Source organism: Papio anubis, chromosome X (genome assembly GCF_008728515.1).
Source record: "Papio anubis isolate 15944 chromosome X, Panubis1.0, whole genome shotgun sequence".
In the NCBI taxonomy this organism is placed as follows: domain Eukaryota; kingdom Metazoa; phylum Chordata; class Mammalia; order Primates; family Cercopithecidae; genus Papio; species Papio anubis.
The window spans coordinates 25,557,923-25,582,674 of record NC_044996.1 but is presented as its reverse complement, the minus strand read 5'-3'; the positions used below and the strand labels follow the sequence as shown (position 1 = coordinate 25,582,674).

General features: G+C 37.0%; 1 pseudogene; it reads left to right on the top strand.

The window, feature by feature from the left end:
* Positions 1 to 1,166: 1,166 nt before the first annotated feature.
* On the top strand, positions 1,167 to 23,646 carry LOC100999704 (annotated as a pseudogene).
* The last annotated feature ends 1,106 nt before the right edge of the window (positions 23,647 to 24,752 follow it).

The window sequence follows — 24,752 nt, the reverse complement described above, 5'->3', positions numbered from 1 at the left end:
CAATTTAGAGAAGTAAACAAGTAGTGTTGCATGTTTAACTAGACTGATTGGATTGAAGGGCTGCCAGTAGCTAGCAAGACAAAAGATAAAAGGGGCTCAGGCCTCTGTATAGAAGAAAAACAAAGTAAAAAGGAGGAGGCTACCACCAAAAGAAGGTCTCTGTAACAATGAGAACCATAAAGAGATAGAGCTATGAAGCTCAAGAGCCCTAAGCTTCAGATATTGTTTTTCACAAGCTGGAGAAGCAATTACCTGCAGGATAGAGTCGCCAGTCCCTTCAATGGCAAGGTAAACTTAGGGAAATCTCTAATCTGATCTGGGATATGATCACAGAGGAATGAGGAAGTGAAGACTTGTTAGAGATGCATGAAGGGAAAGATGTGAGTCTGAAAGAGGCTATCTTTCAAGGCTATTTCACACCTATAGAACCAAGGTTATTTGCATGTTTGTTGTCTCTTTAACACTCTGTGACCTATAATAACAACATACCTATAGCAAATTGGATCTCAAATCCAGTGAAAACAGTCAGAAAATATGGTATGTAAACTCACTACTGAGGACGGAGTTGAAGTTGTATCCCTCTGGCCACAGCCCATAAAGAAACCCTGATAACATCATAGCAGCAAAGACAAAATGAAACTTTTTAAATCAGAGTCTACATGTTAGAATGGACAAGCATCCAACAAGGCATCCACAAGGCATTTGTGTCTTAGGTATTCTTTGCCAAGTACCTAAGACACAAATGCCTATCATGAAACCTAAGACATTGGTATATAAGCACAATAAATGAGATGATTTGGACAAGATTCTGAGGACCATGTGTAGCACATTGTCAATTTATAAAATTGTCAATTCCCTTCCTATTTATTTCCTACCAGTCTGAACTTATTTTCAACAAGACACCTTTCTTAAAACATGAAATACCATAATGGGCTAAGGTCCAATTTGCCACCAATTAAATTGAATACATTATTTCTGCACATCTACTACCTGCCACTACTGTGGAGGACACAAACATGAATCAAACACGACCTTTGTGTTACCTGGAACAGCCTTTTCCTTTCAAAATGGAGTTGCAAAATTACCTTCTTTATTGATCACACCCTTAGTAATATACCATTAGAACTCCTACCTTAAAGGGAAAAACAGTTCATAAACGAAATAAGATGTGCACAAATGACCTCAGTGTGAAGAACAAGTCAAAATGCCACAGATTTCTGGTAAGTCCTATGAAATTCACCAGCTGTTTTAAAATTAATCACAACAGTTAATCAGAAGAAGAAATGCATAATTCATAAAATTTTATTTTTCTTAAATGACAGCAGTATACATCAAACCAATCCATCTGAGAGACAGCTGGAGTCCTTTCTCACATTGTCAGGCACAGTCAAGATCAGGGGAGTATGTGAAGCAAGGGAAAAATTTAGCATGGCATCAAATACTAAAATCATCCTATACTCAAAAGCCAAACTGTTCATCATTCACATCCAGGGGAAATAAATATAGGAAACTAAGAGCTGAGTTTCTGAAGTATAGCTCTATCTTTAATTGCCCACTTGGCAAGGCTTCCTATCCCATACAAACACTATATACCAGTACTCCAAAGTCAGCCACAAACAAAAAGGGCTTCTCTTCCCAGAAAGGCCATCATGCCCTGGAGTCCAAATAAACAAGAATTGAGCCATCATAGGATCTGATTATCTTCCTTTTTGTCAACCTCGGGGAATTGCCATGACCCCTAAACATTCTAATTTTCCTTGAATCATTTTCCAATGAATATTGTAGATATGACATCCTTGATATTCTTTTTCTTCTTTTGAAACATATTTATATATACCCAGTTCATGCTATCTTTTAGGGCTAACAAGTTTCATCCATTAAAGCAGTGGTTTTCACATTTTATTTTAGGAATGGAAACTTTTCTTTTTACCCCAAATGATCAAGAAATCAAATATGTAAGACAGATCAAAGTGAAGCTCGTCTGGTTGAAGCAGGGCTGTGGATGTGTGAAGCCCTGCTGCCTGAGCCTCCCTCTCCTCCCCAGTCCCTTAGTGGCTCCTCAGGGGACTTTGCAGAACTCCTAGGTAAAAGGTATCCTTTTAACTATTATTATATTAGGGAGAAAATGTTATTTTAATAACTGGACAGAATTCCTCAGAGAAGAAGCAATAATATTTGTTACAAAATAACTTGATAGTCGATTGGGCATAAAAGGTGAGATCAGGAGAACCTGCATTAGAAAGAAAAAGCTTAAAATAGAGCAAGTTTAACTTTCCTGCATAAAAATTTAATAAGAGTTTGTGGTAGGAGAGCGAGGTAAAAGGACATTTGTGATGCTGTGAAATAAGCCTCCTTCAATTCCCCAAACACAGAAAGCTCATATGGGTGAGTATGTGTTGTGAAAATCAAAGAAATGTGGGTAAGCCCGCAATTCTGGACTGGCGTGGAACAAAGGAAAGAAAAGAACAATGGAAGGAGAAAGAGGCCAGTAAGAATGAAAATTCATTAGAAGCAAAACATCAGAACTGGAAGTAATAATAAAATGTGAGTCCCTTTTAATTTCCAGAGAAATAAAATGGGAGGGCAATGAACTTCCAACAGAATCTGGGATAGGCTTCAGATATAATGTTATCTAAATTTCAAAAACTGCAACTTAAGGCTTAGGTTCAAATGCTTCTATTTGGCACATGAGGGGATGATGAGATCTTTCTGTCTGAGGTTGAAATGAAAAATAACTGAAAAGATCCCTCTCTTCTTCCTAAGTCTTCTTCCAAGTCCTTAGCCCTTACACGGAGAGACAGAGATAAAGGAAGAGACAGAGAAAAAGAGAGACTTTCTTTTTTTTTTTTTTTTTTTTTTTTTTTTTTTTTTAAATCTCTTCATTATTATTATACTTTAAGTTGTAGAGAGACTTTCTTAACACTCCTAGAAAAAAAGTAGAGGAAAGGAAGAGAAAGATGAAGGAGGAGACAAAAGTAGAAGAGGAGAAAAGATAGGAATAAAAACAACCAAAAAATAAGGGTTTTGACATAAAATGAGGTAAGTAGGAGACTCAGAAAAGAGGGGAAAGAGTAAGGCATGGGTAAATTTCTATTCAAGTAAGGAAAGCCCCTTTTACAAATGAACTTTTCTCCTCACCCAAAGCATAACTTAGAAAGTCCAAAGTCCAAAGCCCTGAGAAAGCATGGCTTATCCTAATTCCCTTTATCTCCCAATTTGCAATTTGGAGAAGAAGGGAGCTTAGGGTTCTCCATTATTTTTCCCTCTGAGGATTTCCCTTTGGGAGTGGGAATTGGAGAAAATCTTGGAAGAAAAAGTAACTTACTCTTCAAAACATCTAAGCCTTGGTATCAACCTATCATTGCCTCTTCAAATTACCATCTCCTTCTTCTCTGCATGGAGTTTCACCTTCTCTTTAGTTCTTGAAAGAGTTCTGAATCACTTTCTTCAACTTGAAGAGAAAATATTATCTTTTAGAAGAAAAAAATCATGCTATTCTCCCTTTCATGTTTGCTTATGATTAACTTGGTCACGAAAGCTCTTTCCTCTGAGATATTTCCTGTGACATGTCATCTATGCTGCTATAATAAACAGTATTCCAACAATTGTCTCTTCGCCATATCTCATTATCAGGCCAGTACCCAGCCAGAGCCACACAAAGCAGTAACATGGAGAAAACAATTACTCTTCTGCTTCCCTAAAACCTGTGGTTTCCAATGTTTTAGAAATCTAAAGACCTTTAACAACATGTTTGTGAAACTATTATCTGCCCAATATCATTTAATTGAGAAAATCTATGCTAATAAATAGTAATTGAACTGAATAATACTTTCCCATCACCATGTACTTTATTCATCACAGAAGTGACGTGCACTTATTTAATCAATGATACCACATAAAGTAACCATATATGTTACTTATTCAATCCACACACAGTGCTTGGTCCTCAAATACATCCTTGGTCCCTTGCAATAATGCAGTGCTTTTCCTCTTCCCAAGATGTCTATGGCTCAGACATTGGAAACCACTGGATGTTTTCTAATTAGGACAGCCTTTTTCTTTCAATGTGCAACTGCAAAATTACCTTTTCTACTGATCACACCCTTATTCATACATCTTCAGGACTCAAACTTTCCGTTTGGGCCACACATGCATATACTTATTTACATGCCTTAGTTGTTTTTCTCTCCAGAAGCAGACTATCACCTTGAGAGTAGGGTTCTTCAGCAATTTCTTCTATTTCTCATGCCTCCCACATATCACACTTCAGGGCCCTGCAGAAATTATACTCAATAAATTCTGGTTATATGAAAAAAATCACTCTTTGTTTTCTCAATGTGTCCAGGTACATTCTTTGTCACCTCTTTCACCCTCGAAGTATGGAACTACCTATAAATCCCTTAACACATCAGGTTATCTCAGATCTTTGTGAATTTGCACATTCTAGGTTTCCTTACCAACTGGACTAGGAGATTTAGGAGGCTAGGTAAATGTCTTTCTCAGACAGTATACTATTCACACTTCATTCCTTTATTCAACAAATATGTGTTAATTATCAATAGCTGTTCTTCTAAGACAATCCGTAAACTCCTTGAGAAAGACAACTGTATTTTTGACATCTCTAGATGACTAGAACACAGTTCCTGGCACGTAATAGATGCTCAGAATATGGTGATGGAATTGATTTATCACAGCTATTGTAAATGCAACCTATCTTTGCCTATAATCTGAATATCTTATGTGTAGAAGACCAGCCAGTAAAAGATTTTGGGACAGAGTTTACACACACACACTACTCCTCCTGGAGCTACTCATCTGGCCTCAGAGAAAGATTGTTTTTTGCTTCTGCATGTTACTATTAAAAGTTTTGTAATATTTCCCATTAAAAAGGCAGCTAGTGAAGTAGTTAAAAGACATTGGAATCAGACAAATCTAGGTACAAATTCTGACTCCATCACTTATTACTTGTGTGACTTTAGGGAAGTCACCTGATTTTTCTGAGTCTCAATTTTATCACCTACAAAATGTAGAGGAAACTAATCCCTATTCTACATGGTAAATATGTAGCAAATAATTTGGCAGACAGTAAGTGCTCAATTAACATTACCTAACAATATTAAAAAGTATTATTAAGATTTATTATATATCCCTAAAAGAATGCCACAGGCCCTGAATAAAACACATTTATCGCTTAAATGTAGCCCTTTAAATCCTCACCCACTCCTCTCCCAAAGTCTTTCCCTAGTCAGGGACCAGGACTAAACAACTGCTTGCAAAAGGCACAGGAATATTCCCTTGAACTTTCAGAGGCTTTGGGACACTGATCAGTGTCATCAGGCCTACCTCTGCATTTAGTGCAAAATATCCCACAGGACACAAGGCAAATGAAGCAGTTCATTATCTGGAGGCTGGCTTTCTGTGAAGAAGCACCTTCTCTTCTCCATTAAAAGAAATATGACATTTTGAATATCTGTGTTTTTTAAAATGTCTTGTGATTAAAAAAAAGAAAAAAAAAAAAAAGGACGAGAAGCCTTTAAAAAATCAGAAGATGGGCTAAGAGTGATCAGAAATCTTGCTAGAATTATTACTAAGGAGACTGATTGTATGCAGATGGCCTGGCAAATGGTGGGTAGGGGGAGGTGTTAGCAGCCTGGAGTGACTTGGAAGCTGGCAAGCAAGGAAAGGGCTAATTGGAAAAGGGCCATTTCAAGGATTCACTGTTCTGGCAGGAGGTCACAAAACATGTCATCACCCTCACTTTCCTCACTTTTTTGTTTCTTCTGATTCCATGCAGTTAGTGGTTAGAGGTAAGAGAAGGCATAGACTGCCTCTGATTGGCTAAGTTAGAACAGACTTTAGGCTCCAGGTCAGGGGTTGGCAAACTTTTTCTGTAAACAGTCAAGTAGGAAATAGTTTATGCTTTGCAGACCATATGGTCTCTGTCACAATTACTCAACTTTGCTACTGTGATGCAAAAACAATGCTGTGTTCCAATAAAACTTTATTTACAAAAACAGCCTGCTATCTGAATTTGGTTCATGGGCCATAGTCTGACCACCTCTGCTCCGGAAGAATACATCTGAGGGAGCCAAAAAAGATACCCAAAAAGAGTCTTTTTGGAAAATGGGAACAGCACGTGCAGACCTAAGATCATGAGCTTATAGCTATTATCTAGCTATATGACCTTGGGTAAACTATAAATCTGTTTATATCTTAGTTTCCTTATCTGTGAAATGAGGTGGTTAGAGTTGATTATGATAATCCAGATGATTAACATATCTATCTCTTTACTTAGTTATCTTTCTTTTTGTGGTGAGAACACTTAAGATTTGGTCTCTTAGCAATTTCAACTATGCAATACAGTATTATTAACTATAGACCTCATGTTGTACTTTAGATTTCTAGAAGTTATTCATTCTACTAACTGAAACTTTGTATCCTTTGACCAACATCTTCCCTTTCCCTACCCCCACCTTGCCCCCCTTTGCCCCAGTAACAACCATTCTACTCTATGCCTTCATAAATTTACATTTTTAAGATTCCACATATAAGTAAGATCACATACCATTCATCTTTCTGCGTCTGGCTTATTTCACTTAGCATAACGTCCCCTGGGTTAATAAAAAGGCCTGCCAGGTGTTTCTACAATCTGCCATCAATTGGCTGGAAGTAGAGCTCTTCTGTTGCACCAAGGATGACTTGAGATATGCTCCCTATATATATGATGATGTTTTGGCTTTTCTCTTCTTGTGTATGAGAGAGAAAGAAGGGGAGAGAAAGAAGGAGGGAAAGATATTTCATTTTCTGAGAAAATGGAGGAAGAGAAGAAGGGAGGGGAGTTTTTAAGAGATAGAGCTGAGTCATAACAGCTTCTGCAAAATCACTGGAGTCAAATACAGCAAAATTAGATCTAAACTGGGATTTTAAAAACCTACTATTATCTCATCTGTTATTCTGAAAACCCTCAAAAAGCTGATAACATCATGGCTAGCTAGCATCTATGGGGCAATTTTATCCACGCCAGCTGATTTTTTCTAAAAGCACCTGCAAAATTAGACTAAATTAACTGAAAGACTATCCTGAATTATTCGCACTGCCCCGGGGACTCAAGCAGTGGTGTAGGATGGTTTCAATGACCAAAAACAAAGGGAAAATATGATAAAACCACCTCACTTCACATAATTTTACCATTCATAATGGCCAGTAAAAGACAAATTAAAGGATTTATGCCTTATTGAGTATTTCTTTTCTTTCTGAGATCTTACATGCAGAAACAGATAATACTGCACCATACCAGTTGTGTAGCAAATGTGAAGGCAGAATATATATGTTGAATATGAGGATTAATTTAAAGCAAGAAATAGAATTTATTGAAATAGTGTACTATGGAATGGAAGGAACAGTTAAAAAGCTAGAACCTAAAGGAACAGGAACCCAGTTAGTTCCAGGGATCACAATAACAGAAGGTTTTTGACCTCTCTGACCCCCCACCCCCACATTGAGGTAGCCACTATCATAAAATATGTCGATCATCATTTCTTTCCTTCAACATTTTACTAAATTCATATGCAGCCCTAAAAATACATTTCAAGTTTTACAGGTCTTAATTTATGTAAATGTAATCACATATGCATTCTTATGTGACTTTTTTTACTTACATTATATTTGTAAGATTCATTCATGCTGATATATATTGTCATAGTTGATCCATTTTTTTACAACTGTATAGTATTTTACTGTGTGAATACATCATGTTTTATTTACTATTCTCCTGTCAATGTACATTTGGATTGTTTCCAGATGTTTGCTAATAAAACAATGTTGTTGGAGGAAGGAAGGATAAATAGAGCATTGAGGAATTATAAGGCAGTGAAACAATTCTGTATAACACTACTATGAAGGATACATGTCATTATACAGTATCGAAACCCGCAGAATGTACAACATCAAGGGCAAATCCTAATGTAAACTATGGACTTTGGGTGATAATGATGTGTTAATGTAGGCTTGTTGACGGTAACAGTGTACCACTCTGGTGAAGGATGTTAGTGGTAGGAGAGGCTATGCATGTGTGGGGGCAGAGTGTATGGGAACTCCGTACTTTCTGTTCAGTTTTTCTGTGAACCTAAAACTGCTCTAAAAATAAAGTCTATTAAAAAAGCAATACTGTTATACAAGGATTCATTCAGTAGAGAGTCACTGAGCTCTTAGAATGGACCAGAAACTAGTCTGGGCCCATGGATTTCAGTAGTAAAACAGCAGACAAAAATGTGTGGCTTCATGGAGTTTATATTGCAGTGGGGGGAAACAGCATATTAGATGGTGCTAAGTGCTATGGATAAAATTAGAGCAGGAAAAGGGGTTAGGGAGTATTGGCAGGGTATAATTTTAAAAGAGAGTGGTCAGGGTAAGGCTTACTGAGAAAGTGATATTTGAGTAAAATCCTGAAGTAGATGAGGGAGCAAGTCATTCTCCTCTTGGTGAAGAGTGTTTCAGAGATTAGCAACAAATGCAAAAGTCCTAAGATAGAAGCATTTCTGGAGTGTTAAGAAAACAGCAGGGAAGGTTCTGAGGTTGGAGCCGAGTAAGCAAAGAAGAGAGTTAAAGGACATGAAGTCAGACAGGTAATGAGAAGGTGGGCAGAATAGTTTCTGTAGAACCTTTTAGGTAATTGTTAGAATTTGGGCTTTTATTGTGGGAGAGATGAAAAACTACTAAACATGTATTTCAAGAAAATATGTGGTAGTATTTCTAGAATATATATGGTAGAATTATTGGATCATAGGGTATATATACCTTCAACATCATAATGAATACCAAATTATTATCAAATAAAACCATATCAATATACACTTTTATATTTATGAGTATATAAAAGATACTCATAGCTACACAACTTCACCAACACTGACATTATCAGGCTTAAATATGTTTGCCAATCTGTAGATTTAAAATGATGTCTAATTATTATTTTTCTGATGACTAATGAGACTGAACTTTTATTCATTTTTTCACGAAATAATTTTATTTCAACTCTTCACGTCATTGGCATAATTTTTTTTAACAAAACCAGAGCCATTTTTTGAGTCACATTATATTTTCTTCTAAGTTGTTTAAGATCCAGTTTTTTAAAAGTCTGTGCATGATGCTTTCACTGAAATTTTTATCCTAAGCCTCAAGTAACTTTTTGATTTTTTTTTATTTCTGCTACATAATCACTTTCAGCATTTATAAGACTTTAAAATTGGGGAATAATTTACATGCAGTAAAATGCACAGACCCTTAAGTGTAGAGTACTTTCATTTTTGACAAATGCTTACAGCTGTGTGACCCAGATCCCTATCCAGATATAAAACAGTCTATTGCCTCCGAAAGCTTCCTTTTATCCCTTTTGAATCCTCTCCCCAGTCCCTGCACCCAGGGCCAGAAGTAACCACTGATCTGACTTCTATTACAATAGATTAGTTTTGCCTATTGTAGAACTTAGTATGAATAAAATCATACAGTGTATATGCTCTCATGTCTGCCATTTGTTTACTCACTATATTTCTGAGATTTTTCCATGTCTTGTATATATCATTGATACTTTACTTTTTAGTGATGAGTAGTATTCCATTGTATGAAGACAATTTGTCTATTCTCCTATTAATGGATATCTGGACTGTTTCTAGTTTGATGTTTTTATTAATTAGTCTGCTGTTATGGACTGAATATTTGTGTCCTCTCAAAATTCATATGTTGGAATTTTAACCCTCCATGTGGTAATATTAGGAGGTGAGATTTGGAGGAGGTAATTGGGTCACGAGGGTGGAGCCTTCATGACTGGCATTAGTGTCCTCATAAAAACATGCCCAAGGGAGCTGTTTAGCTTTCTTTTGGCTATGTGAAGACACAGTAAGAAGTCAGAAGTGTGCAACAGAGAAGAGTCCTCTTCAGAATCTGATCATGCTGGCACTGTGATCTCTGATTTTCAGTCTCCAGAATTATGAGAAATTAATTTTATGTTTAAGCCAACCAGTCTGTGGTAATTTTTTATAGCAGCCCAAAAGGGCCAAGACAATTGCTAGGACCATTCTTATACAGAGCTTGGTGTGGACAATGTTTTTATTTCTCTTGCGTAAGTACCTAGTAGTGTAACTGCTGAGCGAGGGAGTAAAATCTGCCAAAAAAGTTTCTAAAGTCATTTTATACTTCACACTCTTACCAGCAATACATGAGTCACAGTAGCTCCAAAATCTTATCAACATTTTATGGTGTCAGACTTTTTCATTTTAGCCATTTCAGAGGGTTGTATCTCATTGTGAACAGGTATCTTATTGTGGTCTCTTCATACCTTTATTTGACATTTGTGTTTCCTATCCTGTGATGTGTCTCCCTATGTTTAGCCCATTTTTCTGTTGAAATGCTTATCCTTTTCTTTTTTAATTCAGGACAATTATTCATATTTCTGGGTTCTCATATTTTGTCAGTTTAGTGTGTTGCAAATATATTCTCCGACTTATGGCTTATTTTATTTTCATGAAGATGTTTTTTGATGATCAACAGTGATTTTTCCCCACTTTTATTGAGGTATAATTGACAAACAAAAACTGTATATGTTTAAAGTATATAACATACTTTATAAAACATGTTTTAATATGCATATACATTGTGAAATAATTACCACAAACAAGCTAATTAACATATCTATCACCTCACAAAGTAACATTTTTTGCAAGTGGTGAGAACATTTAAGGTCTACTCTCTGCAATCTATCCATCTGACAAAAGGCTAATATCAAGAATCTACAAGGAACTTAAATTTACAAGAAAAAAATCAAACATCCCCATCAAGAAGTGGACAAAGAATATGTACTTCTCAAAAGAAGACATTTATGAGGCCAACAAACATTTGAAAAGAAGCTAATCGTCACTGGTCATTAGAGAAATGCAAATCAAAACCATAATGAGATACAATCTTATGCCAGTTAGAATGGCAATCATTAAAAAGTCAGGAAAGAACAGATGCTGGAGAGGATGTGAAGAAATTGGAACATATTTACACTCTTGGTGGGAGTGTAAATTAGTTCAACCATTGTTGAAGACAGTGTGGCAATTGCTCAAGGATCTAGAATGAGAAATACCATTTGACCCAGCTATCCCATTACTGGGTATATACCCACAGGATTATAAATCATTCTGCTATAAAGACACATGCACATGTATGTTTATTGCAGCTCTATTCACAATAGCAAAGACTTGGAACCAACCCAAATGCCCATCAATGATAGACTGGATTAAGAAAATGTGGCACATATACACTATGGAATACTATGCAGCCATAAAAAAGAATGAGTTCATGTCCTTTGCAGGGACAAGGATGAACCTGGAAAGCATCATTCTCAGCAAACTAACACAGGAACAGAAAACCAAAGACCACATGTTCTCATTCATAAATGGGAGTTGAACAATGAGAACACATGGACACAGGGATGGGAACATCACACACTGGGGCCTTTCGGGGTGGGGGGCTAGGGGAGGGATAGCATTAGGAGAAATACCTAATGTAGATGACGGGTTGATGGGTAAGCAAACCACCATGGCAGGTGTATACCTATGTAACAAACCTGCACGTTCTGCACATGTTTCCCAGAACTTAAAGTATAATAAAAAAATTACTTGTTAGAAGTGTGTTCTATTACTTGGAAAATATGCTGTTATATGAAAAAAGCATGTTGCAAAGAGATGTTATAAGATTACATTTTCCTTTGAAAATATATCTCTACGTTATATGTGCATACCTCACACATGCATATGTGTGTATACACACACATGCAAAGTTATTTCAGCTGAGAGTGTAGCTGAAGGGAACATGCTATGGTTTAAGACACTGTATGCTGTGGAGGAAAGTCAATTCCAATAATTTGTTATAAGAGCTCACATATTTCGAATCAAGGCATTCTGTTAAGAACATGATTTATTTAAATTAATGTTTCACTTTTCTAAATGTACAGATCTACATATGACACATGTTTTGCCTATGGTAACTAAAGAATTCATCCCTATTTGTATGCTTTATGTCGACTGAAGTAGACAGCCCTCACTTTAACAATTAAATTGCATTCAACTTCTTCAGGCAAGAAAGTCAGTGGCTCATTCTTTTCATAATTAAAGACATAGTACATGTTTTACTTCCAGTAATGGCAAAGTAATTGAACCAAACCTCCCATAGCTTATATCTGGGAAAAAAAATAAAATAACTATCTAAAAGCACTTGAGGACACTAGAACTTATTTCTTCTATCTAACTGTATGTTCGTACCCATTAACCATCTCTCTTCATTCTCCCAATCCTCCCCAGCCTCAGCTAACTACCATTCTACTATCTACTTCCATGAGATCAAATTTTATAACTCCCAAACATAAGTGAGAACATGTGGTATTCGTCTTTCTGTGCCTGGCTTATTTCATTTAATGTAATGACTTCCAGTTCCGTCCATGTTGCTGAAAATGACAGGATTTCATTATTTTGTATGGCTAGATAGTATTCCATTGTGTATATATACCACATTTTCTTTGTCCATTCATCCGTTGATGGGCACTTGGGTTGATTCCCTATCTTGGCTATTGTGAATAGCACTGCAATAAACATAGCTGTCCAAGTTTCCCTTTGATATAACAATTTCCTTTCCTTTGGATAAATGCCCAGTAGTGTGATTGCTGGATCGTATGGTTGTTCTATGTTTCATTTGTTTGAGAAACCTCCATACTGTTTTGATAGAACAGTAGGCTGACTATAGTTAACAATTTATTGTATATTTCAAAATAGCTAGAAAAGAATATTTGAAATATTCCCAACACAAAGAAATTATAAATGTTTTCAAGGCAATGGATATTTTAAATACTCTAATTAGATCATTACATGTTATATGTATGTACCAAAATATCACATGTATCCCATAAATGTGTATTCATTATGTGTCAATGAAACTTTTTTTAAAAAAGATCTACTCTCTTAACAGATTTCAAATATACAATATAGTATTGTTAATTACAGTTACATCAATATTTATTAAGTCCCCAGTACTTAGTCATCCTGCAAAACTGAAACTTTGTACCCCTTGAGTAATACCTCCCCATTTCTCCTACCCTCTAATCTTTAGTCACCACCATTCTACTCTCTGCTTCTATTAGTTGAACTTTTTAAGATTTCACATATAAGTGAGATCATGCAGTATTTGTCTTTTTGTGTCTGGCTTACTTCACTTAGCATAACATCCTCCAGGTTCATCCATGTTATTTTAAAACACAGAATTTTATTTTTATTTTGTAAGACTGAAAAATACTCCATTGTGTGTGTGTGTGCATATGTGTGTGTGCATGTGTATTATTCTGCAGTATCAATTGTAATGTCTTCTCTTTCTTTTATGATTTTATTTATTTGAGTCTTTTCTTTTTTTCTTAGTTTGTCTAGCTAAAGGTTTGGCCATTTTGCTTGTGTTCTCAAAAAAAACTCAATCTTATTGATCTTTTTCTATTGTTTATTTTCTCTTTCATTTCTATTTCTTCTCTGATCTTTATCCCTTCTGCTTCTGCTGCTTTGGGGTTTAGTTTGTTTTTGTATTGTTACTTAATATGTAAAATTAGACTGTTTATTTGAAACCTTTCTTTTTTTTTTAAATTTGCTGCTGATATTATACTTGTTAGGGTACATGTGCATAATGATGCAGGTTTGTTACATATGTATACTTGTGTTACGTTGGTCTGTTGCACCATCAACTCGTCATTTATACTCAGGTATAACTCCCAATGCAATCCCTCCCCCTCCCTCCCATGATAGGCCCCGGTGATGTTCCCCTTCCTGGAGTCCAAGTGACCTTCACTGTTCAGTTCCCACCTATGAGTGAGAACATGCGGTGTTTGGTTTTCTGTTCTTGTGGATAGTTTGCTAAGAATGATGAGCTGCATCCATGTCCCTACAAAGGACGCAAACTCATCTTTGCGGCTGCATAGTATCAAGGGTAAAGCACATTTTCTTAATCCACCTGTCACTGATGGACACTGTGTCACCCAGGCTGGAGTGCAGTGGGTGATCTCGGCCACTGCAAGCCTCCGGGCCTCCCCGGGTTCACGCCATTCTCCTGCCTCAGCCTCCGAGTAGCTGGGACTACAGGCGCCCGCCACCACGCCCGGCTAGTTTTTTGTATTTTTAGTAGAGACGGGGTTTCACCATGTTAGCCAGGATGGTCTCGATCTCCTGACCTCGTGATCCACCCGCCTCGGCCTCCCAAAGCTTCTTTTTCTTAATAGACCTATTTATCACTATGGACTTATCTTAGAACTGCTTTTGCTGCATCCCATAAATTATGGTGTGCTGTGTTTCTGTTTTGTTTCTCTCAAGGTATTTTTTAATTTATCTTTTGATTTCTTCTTTGGCCCATAGGTTGTTCAAGAATGTGTTGTTTACTTTTCACTTATTTGTGAATTTTCCAATTTCCTTCTGCTATTGATTTCTAATTTCATACCATTGTGGTCTGAAAAGATACTTGGTATGATTTCAATCTTCATAAATTTGTAAAGACTTGTTTTGTGGCCTGACACGTGATCTATCCTGGATAATGTCCTGTATGTGCTTGAAAAGAATGTGTATTTTGTTGTGTTAAATTGAATGCTCTACATACGTGTGTTAGGTCTATTTGGTCTATAATGCTGTTCAAGTCCACTGTTTCCGTATTGATTTTCTGTCTTGATGTTCTATCCATTTTTGAAAGTGTAGTATTGAAGTTTCTTACCATTATTGTATTGATGTCTATTCCTCCCTTACTTGTGTTAATATTTGCTTTATATATTTAGGGGTTCTAATATTGGGTGCATATATATGTACAAATGTTATCTTGTTGATGAATTGAACCCCTTATCATTATATAATGACCTTCTTTTACGCTTGTGACAGATGTTTTTTTTCTTCTTCTTTTTGAGATGGAGTCTCACTCTGTCACCCAGGCTGGAGTGCAGTGGCGTGATCTCGGCTTACTTCAACCTCTGCCTGCCGGGCTCATGCCATTCTCCTGCCTCAGCCTCCCGAGTAGCTGGGACTACAGGTGCCCGCCACCACGTCCGGCTAATTTTTTGTATTTTAGTAGAGACAGGGTTTCACCACGTTGGCCAGGAGGGTTTCAATCTCCTGACCTCGTGATCCGCCCGCCTCAGCCTCCCAAAGTGCTAGGATTACAGGCGTGAGCCACCGTGCCTGGCCTCTTGTGACAGATTTTAACTTAAAGTGTATTTCTTACTTGGTTACCATTTGCATGGAATACCTTTTTCTATACCATCACTTTCAGCCTATGTCTTTAAAGTGAATCTCTCTTGGGTTATATATACTTGCATCATATTTATTTAACTATTCAAACACTTTATGTTTTGTGATTGAAGAATTTAATCTGTTTACATTTAATTACTAATAGGAAAGGACTTATTACTGTTATTTTGTTGATTGTTTTCTATTTTGTAGTACATTTGTTTCTTTCTTCCTTTTCCAAGTCCAGCCTGGTGCTGAGGTAGCCCTGGAGCCTGGGTCTGCAGGGGTGGGCCTGGCACTGGGGTTCACTGAAATGGGCCTGGTGCTGGGATCTTTGGAGAAGTTGGGTACTCACTGTGCTCTGTTTCACCCACAAGAAGGATATCTCTCTCTGTGTTACCCAGGCTTGGGAAGGAGATGATGTGGTTAATGTGAAAATGTTCTCCCAATTATTTTTAATACATTTTTTCTTATTTCTGTGCTTTATCCAGGTGCTTGTAATATCTCATCTGTATTCTTTAGTGCTTGTGAAGATCTTCCTATGTGGTTGGTTGTTCTAATTGATGTTACTATGAAGAAATTAGCACTGGAAACTTCTATTCAGCTAAGTAACATTAATCCAGTGATCGAAAGTTCTTTTTTTTTAATTTATTTTTTTATTATACTTTATGTTCTAGGGTACATGTGCACAACATGCAGGTTTGTTACATATGTATGTATGTGCCATGTTGGTGTGCTGCACCCATTAACTCGTCATTTACATTAGGTATATCTCCTAATGCTATCCCTCCCACCTCCCCCCACGCCACAACAGGCCCTGGAGTGTGAGTTCCGTTTCCTGTGTCCAAGTGATCTCATTGTTCAATTCCCACCTATGAATGAGAACATGTGGTGTTTGGTTTTCTGTTCTTGCGATAGTTTGCTGAGAATGATGGTTTCCAGCTGCATCCATGTCCCTACAAAGGACATGAACTCATTCTTTTTATGGCTGCATAGTATTACATGGTGTCTATGTGCCACATTTTCTTAATCCAGTCTGTCATTGATGGACATTTGGGTTGGTTCCAAGTCTTTGCTATTGTGAATAGTGCCGCAATAAGAAAGTTCTTATTTTAATGTCACCAAATGTATCAGTCTTCTTTATGATTTGTGTTTTTTGTGTCATGTTTAAAAAAATCCTTCCCTATGCCAAAGTAAACAAAATCTATATATTCTTCCGTGAATTTTAAAGTTTTATTTACCCACTTAAGTCTTTAACTAGGTTTTCTTGTGTGTGAATTATGTAAAGTATATAATTTATTTTTTTCCACGTAAAGATTCTAATGTCCTAGCACCATTATGTGAGTGCCCTCCCACTTTTACTCACCAATGTGAGTATAACGCAGCTTTGCCATAGATCAAGATCATATGAGTCCGGATGTATTTTTGGATCCTCAGTTCTATTCTATTGGTCCACATGATTACCCTGTACTGCGACCAAAAGGTCTAATTAATACACTTTTTATAATACAAGTCTTGATGCCTGGGTAGGAGTATAATCTCCACTTTCTTTTCCTTCTTGTTCAAATGTGTCTTGAATATTCATAGAACTTTTTCCATATAATTTCCCATAATATATTATTCCATATAAATTTATACTCAGCATTTTAGGTTCCATAAAAACATCTTGTGATTTTTTTTCCTGGGTGTTTACTGGGATTGATCAGTTTGGAAAGAAGTGAAATGTGTACAAAACTGAGATTTCCTTTCCATCAACAAGAAGATAAATTGCTCAATTTAATGACTAAAACAAATCCTAAATTTGTTGTAAATATATTACATATTTTTAATTAGATTCAATCCAAAATTTTAAATACAAGTCACCATTTTAAATCGTAGATTTATTTTAATTAATCACATTTCCTAATTGTTTGTTGTTGGTGTCTGGAAGTGCAGGTGTCTCAATTTTTGTACTTTGATCTTGTGTTCAACAACCTGGCTAAACACTTGTTAATTCTGATAAATATATTCTTCTTTTTCAAAGAATTAAATAGATAATCATTTCACCTGCCAATAATGACATTCTTCTTTTAATCTTTCTAATCCATATAACTTTATTTATATGCTTTATTGCACTGGGTAGGATCACCTGTATAACTGATTAAAAGTGGTGATCATGGGCATCATTTATCTTTTATTCTGATTTTAAAAGAATGCTTCTAGGCCGGGGGCAGTGACTCAGGCCTGTAATCCCAGGACTTTGGGAGGCCTGGGCGGGCGGATCACGAGGTCAAGAGATTGAGACCATCCTGGCTAACACGGTGAAAACCTGTCTCTACTAAAAATACAAAAAAATAGCCGGGCATGGTGGCGGGTACCTGTAGTCCCAGCTACTCAGGAGGCTGACGCAGGAGAATGGCATGAACCCAGGAGGTGGAGCTTGCAGCGAGCCGAGATAACATCAGTGCACTCCAGCCTGGGCAACAGAGAGAGACTGTCTCAAAAAAAAAAAAAGAAAGAAAGAAAAAGGAAAAAAAAAAGAATGCTTCTAATGGTTCATGATTAATTACAAGTTTTGCTAAAGGTGTTTTGCAGATACTCATTATCAGGTGAAGAAAGTATTTTTATATTCCTAGTTTGATAAGAATTATTTATACTAAGCTTTTATTATAAATGGAAATTAAATTTAGTCTAATTCTTTGTTCATGTGACTTTAATTCTTAAAACTGATAGTGGTAAATTGCATTAAAAAACTATCGTTGAATTACCGGGAAAAAACTTAAGGTACTTATGATGTGTTATTCTTTTTATACGTTGCTTAATTTAGTTTACTGATGTTTTGTTTTTTTATTTTTATATCTATGTTAATGAGTGATACAATCTGTAATACCTCTTCCTTATATCATCCTTATCTCTTTTCCTGATGAGGTTATGAATAGACTCATAAATGAGTTTGGGGTATTCCCTATTTTTCTATTTTCTGTGAGAGATTGCAATCATATGGTGCTTAAATATTTCATAGTTTACAATTTTGAGTCACGTGGGTGTGTGTTTTCTTTTGAGAAAGACTTTAATAATTCAGACTTTCTATTACTACCTGAGCCTTTTTGATAAGTTTTATTTTTATAGAAAATTCTGCCCTTCATCCACATTTCAAATTCATTGTCATGAAGTCATTCACAATATTATTTAATTTCATCTCAATATCTACTGAATCTGTGGTTTTGTCTAGTTTTTCTGTATTTTTACTGCATTCTGTACCTTCTGGCTTTGTTTTTAATCAATATTGGTAAAAATCTGACAATACTTTTAGCCCTTTTAAAAGTACCACGTTAGTCCTTTTAAAAATACCATGGTCTCAGTTTATTCTCTTTATTCAGTTGTTCTCAACACTTCCTATACACTAAAATCAACTTAGGAAGCTTTTTAAAAAATAGCCATGTATTAAGGTATACACATAGAAGTTCTGATGTAACTGACCGGGGATGAGGCCTAAATATTGGTATTTTTAAAAAATTTCCAGGTTATCATAACATTGAATAAGTATTGAAAACTATTGCTTTATGTAACTCCTGAACTTTTAAATTTTCACTCGTACATTTATTTGTTCTCTACATATCCTATATTTGCTTTTGTTATAATGTTTTTTAAAATTCTTAATTTGGATATTTAACTTATTAGTTTTCAGAATTTGTATTATAAGCATTTTTAAGAATTTGTATTATAAGAATTTGTATTATAAGCATTTTTAAGAATTTGTATTATAAGAATTTGTATTATAAGCATTTTTACTATATACTTCTTTTTGATTATCACTTTATCTATAATCCCCCACTATACATAGACGTGCACTAATTTTTTATTAAGTACTAGATGCATTTTAATTTGTATAATTTTTTCTTTGGCTCATGAGTTAAATAGCAATGTGCTTTAAATTTCAAAATATAAGGGAATTTACATTTTTGTTACTTATTTCTTATCTAAATGTATTTTGGTTAGAGAATATAATCTGTATGATACTGACTCTTAGATATTTGTTAAAATTTGTTTTATGGAGTAAGACATGATCCATTTGCTGTATGCTTGAAAAGAGTCTCTATTCTCTGTTAGCTCAGAACAGTATTCTAATTATATATGTCCACTAAATTAAGCTTGTTAATTTTGTTATTCAAATCTTCTGTATCCTTACTGAGTTTTTTCTGATTGATTTATCGTTTATAAGATTTTCTTGCTGTGATGGTGCAGCAGTAAATTTCTCCTAGTATTCCTGAAAGATTTACTTTATTCTTCTCTACTTGCTCTCTTTTTATGGGAAATCCAGAAGGGACACCTAATCCACAGAATCCAGAACAATCCCACCTGAGATTCACACTTGAGATAGCACCGTGCCTAGTTAGTGTTATTTGAAATTTATTGATACAGGTGAAATGTCAAAGTTCATATTAGAGAGCGGGGGTGGTCTAAGTGGGCAATTCAGGATCTTTCAGCAGTTTCCCACAAACCATAAACAGAACTCTCTATCTATCTGCGTCACTAGCTGTGAAAATTCAGGACCCAAACTCAAAGTACACTGCACAGTATTTAGTCAGTACTATTTCAAATAAGGATCTTCCTCTTTTTTAAGATGCTACCAACAATCCAAGAGATAAAAATAGAGGAAAACTAAACCAGGAAGACCAAGGTGATACCAATGTAGAAATCTAAAAATACATAAGGACCAAAATAACCAGAGTGATTGGTGATTTCCATAAAATAAAGATAGAATGCCTTCTGCACATGTGTGTCAAGACATCAGCTCAAACATCAGGCACCCCAGTTTTGATGATACATTTAGCTACTGGCAGTCTCAAATTAAGTACAAGCTGCTCATCCCAAAGAGAGACATCCAATTTTAAAGGGCACATTCCAAAATTCATGGAGGAACTGAGGATATGAAGATGAAACTCTGGCTAGTGCTGATGCTCGTACACACACACACACACACACACACACACACGCACATTCACACACACAGACAATTGACCCATAAATACTCACCCCTTCTTACTTGACCTGAAGCTTTGACTTTCTTTCCCCCTCAACATTACCCTCCTTGGGCATCAGGTGTCATACATGTTACAATGCATGAGAATGGCAGGTAACAAACCCATATTCCAGCCATATTCCTCCCTGACATCAGGTTTAAAGGCAAGAAATTTAGCAATAACTGCTTTTCCTGGGGGAAAAAAAAATCACTTTCATTTTGCTCCCTCCCAATATAGTTCAGCCACTGTTATTAGAATTCACTTCTTTTTACTCCACTTGAACAGTAAAACCATTGATAAGAAACCTCTCCCCATCCTCATCTCCTCTCTACCATTCCCATTCTCTAATATTCACAATTCTACTTTCTACTTCCATGAGCTCAAAATTGTTTCTTAGCTCCCACAGATGAGCGAGAACATGTGCTATTTATCTTTCTGTGCTTGGGTTATTTCACTTTACATAATGTCCTCCAGGTTAATCTATGTTGCCATGAATGATACATTGTGTGCACATGTGGAAACATTACTCTGTATCCCATAAATATGTACAATTATTACATGTCAAGTAAAAAGAAAAGATTTTTTAAAAATAGGGTAAAGACCCAGGAATTCTTTCTTTAAAAAAAGAAAAAAATCTACTGGCAAATAATTTAATACCTCACACACACAAAATCGGATTCCAGTAAGTTTCCTTTTACTCTTCTGGGAGAAACTGTTTGGACAAATAACTGTGAAGAACTGAGAGGCTGGATGTCCAATACTCAAAAGACTTGATTTTGTCTCCCTCTGGAAACAAAAGCAGAGTAGAATGAGGCAACCAGGGAGTAAATGGTGCTGCTGTAGAGAAGGGAATAGCCCACAGCCTGAGAAGCCTCACTAATAGAGCTTTTAAGCTAATAGGTATCATCCTCCTGCTGGAAGTTTAATCAATGGGGACCAGTTCCTCTTAATATCCCAAGTTCTATAGATTGCCAAATGCCCTAATTAAAATCATCTCTCAGTAGACTCTTTGCAGATTACTCTGACACTAAAATACAGAAGGGAAACTGAAATACTGGCTATTCAAGTTATCCTTGCCTCTTATTTCTAAATGTCTTAATTTTTACTCAACAAACATTTACTGAGTAACTACTACATTCAGGCATTGTGTTCAGAAAAGCAGTGAATGAATTAGATATGAGCCTTGCCTTCAAGGAGTATACTGAGAAAGAGAGAAAAGTCCATAATAATTCAGAATAGGAAGAGATGATGGAATCTGTGTTTAAAATGAAGAAGAAAAAATGAACCATGAGAGTTTATATAATAACCACTTGCCAGGTAAAACACAGAGTGCCTAGTCAAATTTGAATTTCTGGTGAACAATTGTTTTTATTTAAAGTGTGCCACATGTATTATTTGGGAGAATTTACAGTTTAAAAAATCACTATTTATCTGAAATTCAAATTTAACTGGGCATCCTGTTAAATCACCCAACTTTACTCCCTGCCATTTCTCTTTGTGATAACCCCAGCAGAGATTTCACTGTATAAAGAGTCTGAGAGAGGAGGCAGCAAACCAATATGTGGGGCCTCTTTTGAACTTTATCAGCAGCAAAATTCTTAGTCAGAGCCATCTTTTAAATCATATAGCATATCACACCATTCTCATGCTTAAAACCCTTCCTTGAATTCCTGTCTGACTCAGAATAAAATCCAAACTCCTTACCAAACCCTGTCAGGCAGCACATGATCTGACTCCTGCTTACTTTTCTAAATTTTATAACAGCCCTATGAAGAGGATACCACTATTAGTCTCATCCTACAGGTGAGAAAGCATACAAAAGGAGGACATGCTCTACCAGATATCAAAAGTAGTTATGTTATATCAAAAGCTATTAGAATATTAATGGGGAGAGTAGAAAATAGATTGAAAAATGTAAAATAATAATGTTCAATATTGGTAATGATGCAGAGCAATGGGCACTTTCAAACAACGTACTTCAAATTGGTCATGGTGTTTTTGAAGAAAATTTGGCAGTGTTTATGACCATTAAAAATATGTCCTCTGGGTCAGCAAGACCTGAGTCCTCTCCTCTGGCTCTCCTCCCCAGACAGGGTGAGTTTCACCACTCACTCCACCACCTTCTCCATCAATTACCAGTCCCTGGGCTCAGTCCAGCTGCCTAGCTGTGGCACCCTGCTGGTCAGAAGCACAACCAGTGTCTATGCAGGTGCTGGGGCCTTGGGTTCCCAGATCTCCGTGTTCCACTCCACCAGCTTCTGGGGCGACTTGCAGTCTACTTGTCTGGCCAGGGGTCTGATAGGAATGGGGGGCATCCACAATGAGAAGGAGACCATGCAAGGCCTGAACAACTGCCTGGCCTCCTACCTGGACAGAGTGAGGGGCCTGGAGTCAGAGAATCGAAAGCAGGAGAGCAAAATCCGGGATCACCTGGAGAAGGGATCCTAGGTCACAGACTGGGGACATTACGTCAAGACCCTGAAGGACCTGAGGGCCCAGATCTTTGCAAATTCTGTGGACAGTGCCTGCATCATTCTGCAGATTGACAATGCCCATCTTGCTGCTGATGACTTCAGAGTCAAGTACGACATAGAGCTGGCCATGCACCAGTCTGTGGAGAGCGACATCCATGGGCTCCGCAAGGTCACCGATGATACCAATGTCACTTGGCTGCAGCTGGAGACAGAGATCAAGGCTCTCAAGGTGGAGCTGCTCTTCGTGAAGAAGAACCATGAAGAGGAAGTAAAAGGCCTAAAAACCCAGATTGCCAGTTGTGGGTTGACCATGGAGTTAGATGCCCCCAAATCTCAGCACCTCTGTAAGATCAGACAGACACCCAATACGACAAACTGGCTCAGAAGAACCCAGAGGAGCTGGATATGTACGGGTCCCAGCAGACTGAGGAGAGCACCACAGTGGTCACCACACAGGCTGCTGAGATCAGAGTTGCTGAGATGATACTCACAGAGCTCAGACATATAGTCCAGTCCTTGGAAATTGACCTGGACTAGATGAGAAATCTGAAGGCCAGCTTGGAGAACAGTCTGAGGGAAGCGGAGGCCTACTACAGCAGGCAGATGAAGCAACTCAATGGGGTCCTGCTGCACCTGGAGTCTGAGCTAGCACAGACATGGGCAGAGGGACAGCACCAGGCCCAGGAGTATGAGGCCCTGCTGGACATCAAGGTCAAACTGGAGGCTGAGATCACCACCTACCACCACCTGGGGGAAGACAGGAAGGACTTCAATCTTGGTGATGCCCTATACAGCAGCAACTTCATGCAAACCATCCAAAAGACCACCACCTGCAGGATAGTGAACCGCAAAGTGGTATCTGAGACCAACGACACCAAAGTTCTGAGACACTAAGCCAGCAGAAGCAGGGTGCCCTTTGGGGAGCAGGACAGCATCAGCAAACTAACACAGGATCAGAATACCAAACACCACATGTTCTCACTCATAACTGGGAGTTGAACAATGAGAACACATGGACACAGGGAGGGGAACATCACACATTGGGAACTGTCGGGGGGTGAGGGGAAAGGCGTGGGAGAGCATTAGGACAAATACCTAATGCATGAGGGGCTTAAAACCTAGATGATGGGTTGATGGGTGTAGCAAACCACCATGGCACATGTATACCTATGTGACGAACCTGCACATTCAGCACATGTATCCCAGAACTTAAAGTAAAATTTAAAAAAAAGTTCAGAGATCATTGGATACACATACACACACACACATACACACACACACACACACACACACACACACACATATATATATATATATCCTCTGACCTAGAATTCATATTCTAGGTGTTTTCCTAGTTACATATTCACCTATAAAGGCAAATGTATAAAATAAGATCAGTGAGGATGCAAACCATCTTCTTTTCAATGGTCACCTCTATCTCTAGGATAAAGGAGTGGAAGTGAGGCAGGTGAGGTCAAAAGGGACTTTTATTTTTCTATTCTTTATTAAACATTCACGGCTAGAATGTATTTGTGATTTTCATGTGCAATTAAAAATATATATTTTTTAAAAGACACAAGGCTAGATAAACACACTGCACAAGTTTTTAGTGATGTCAGAATTATGAGTAACATTTATTTCTTTTTCTTCTTGAAATAGGATACCCTTACACTGACTGTAGATTGGCTTTATGATCTTAGAAACCTTGATGGATACAAGAGGGAAAAACTGTCATGTAAATACTGCAAGCCATTTTCTTTCTCTCAAGTGGTAAGAACTTGAATCACCTTTGGGGCAACCTGTTCTTCAGTTTTGGAGAAAGTGCCTTGAATGGCCCTTGTTACATAAATTAAAAAAATATGTATCTATTATTCTTGGAGGAAACTATATAGTACTCTGAATGTAGATATTTTAGTCCCCAAAATAACTGTTCTCTTTGGTAATGTAAATTGCTGTATATGATTGAGTCAGGGCTCTATCTGCAGACTTTATTGCTTTGG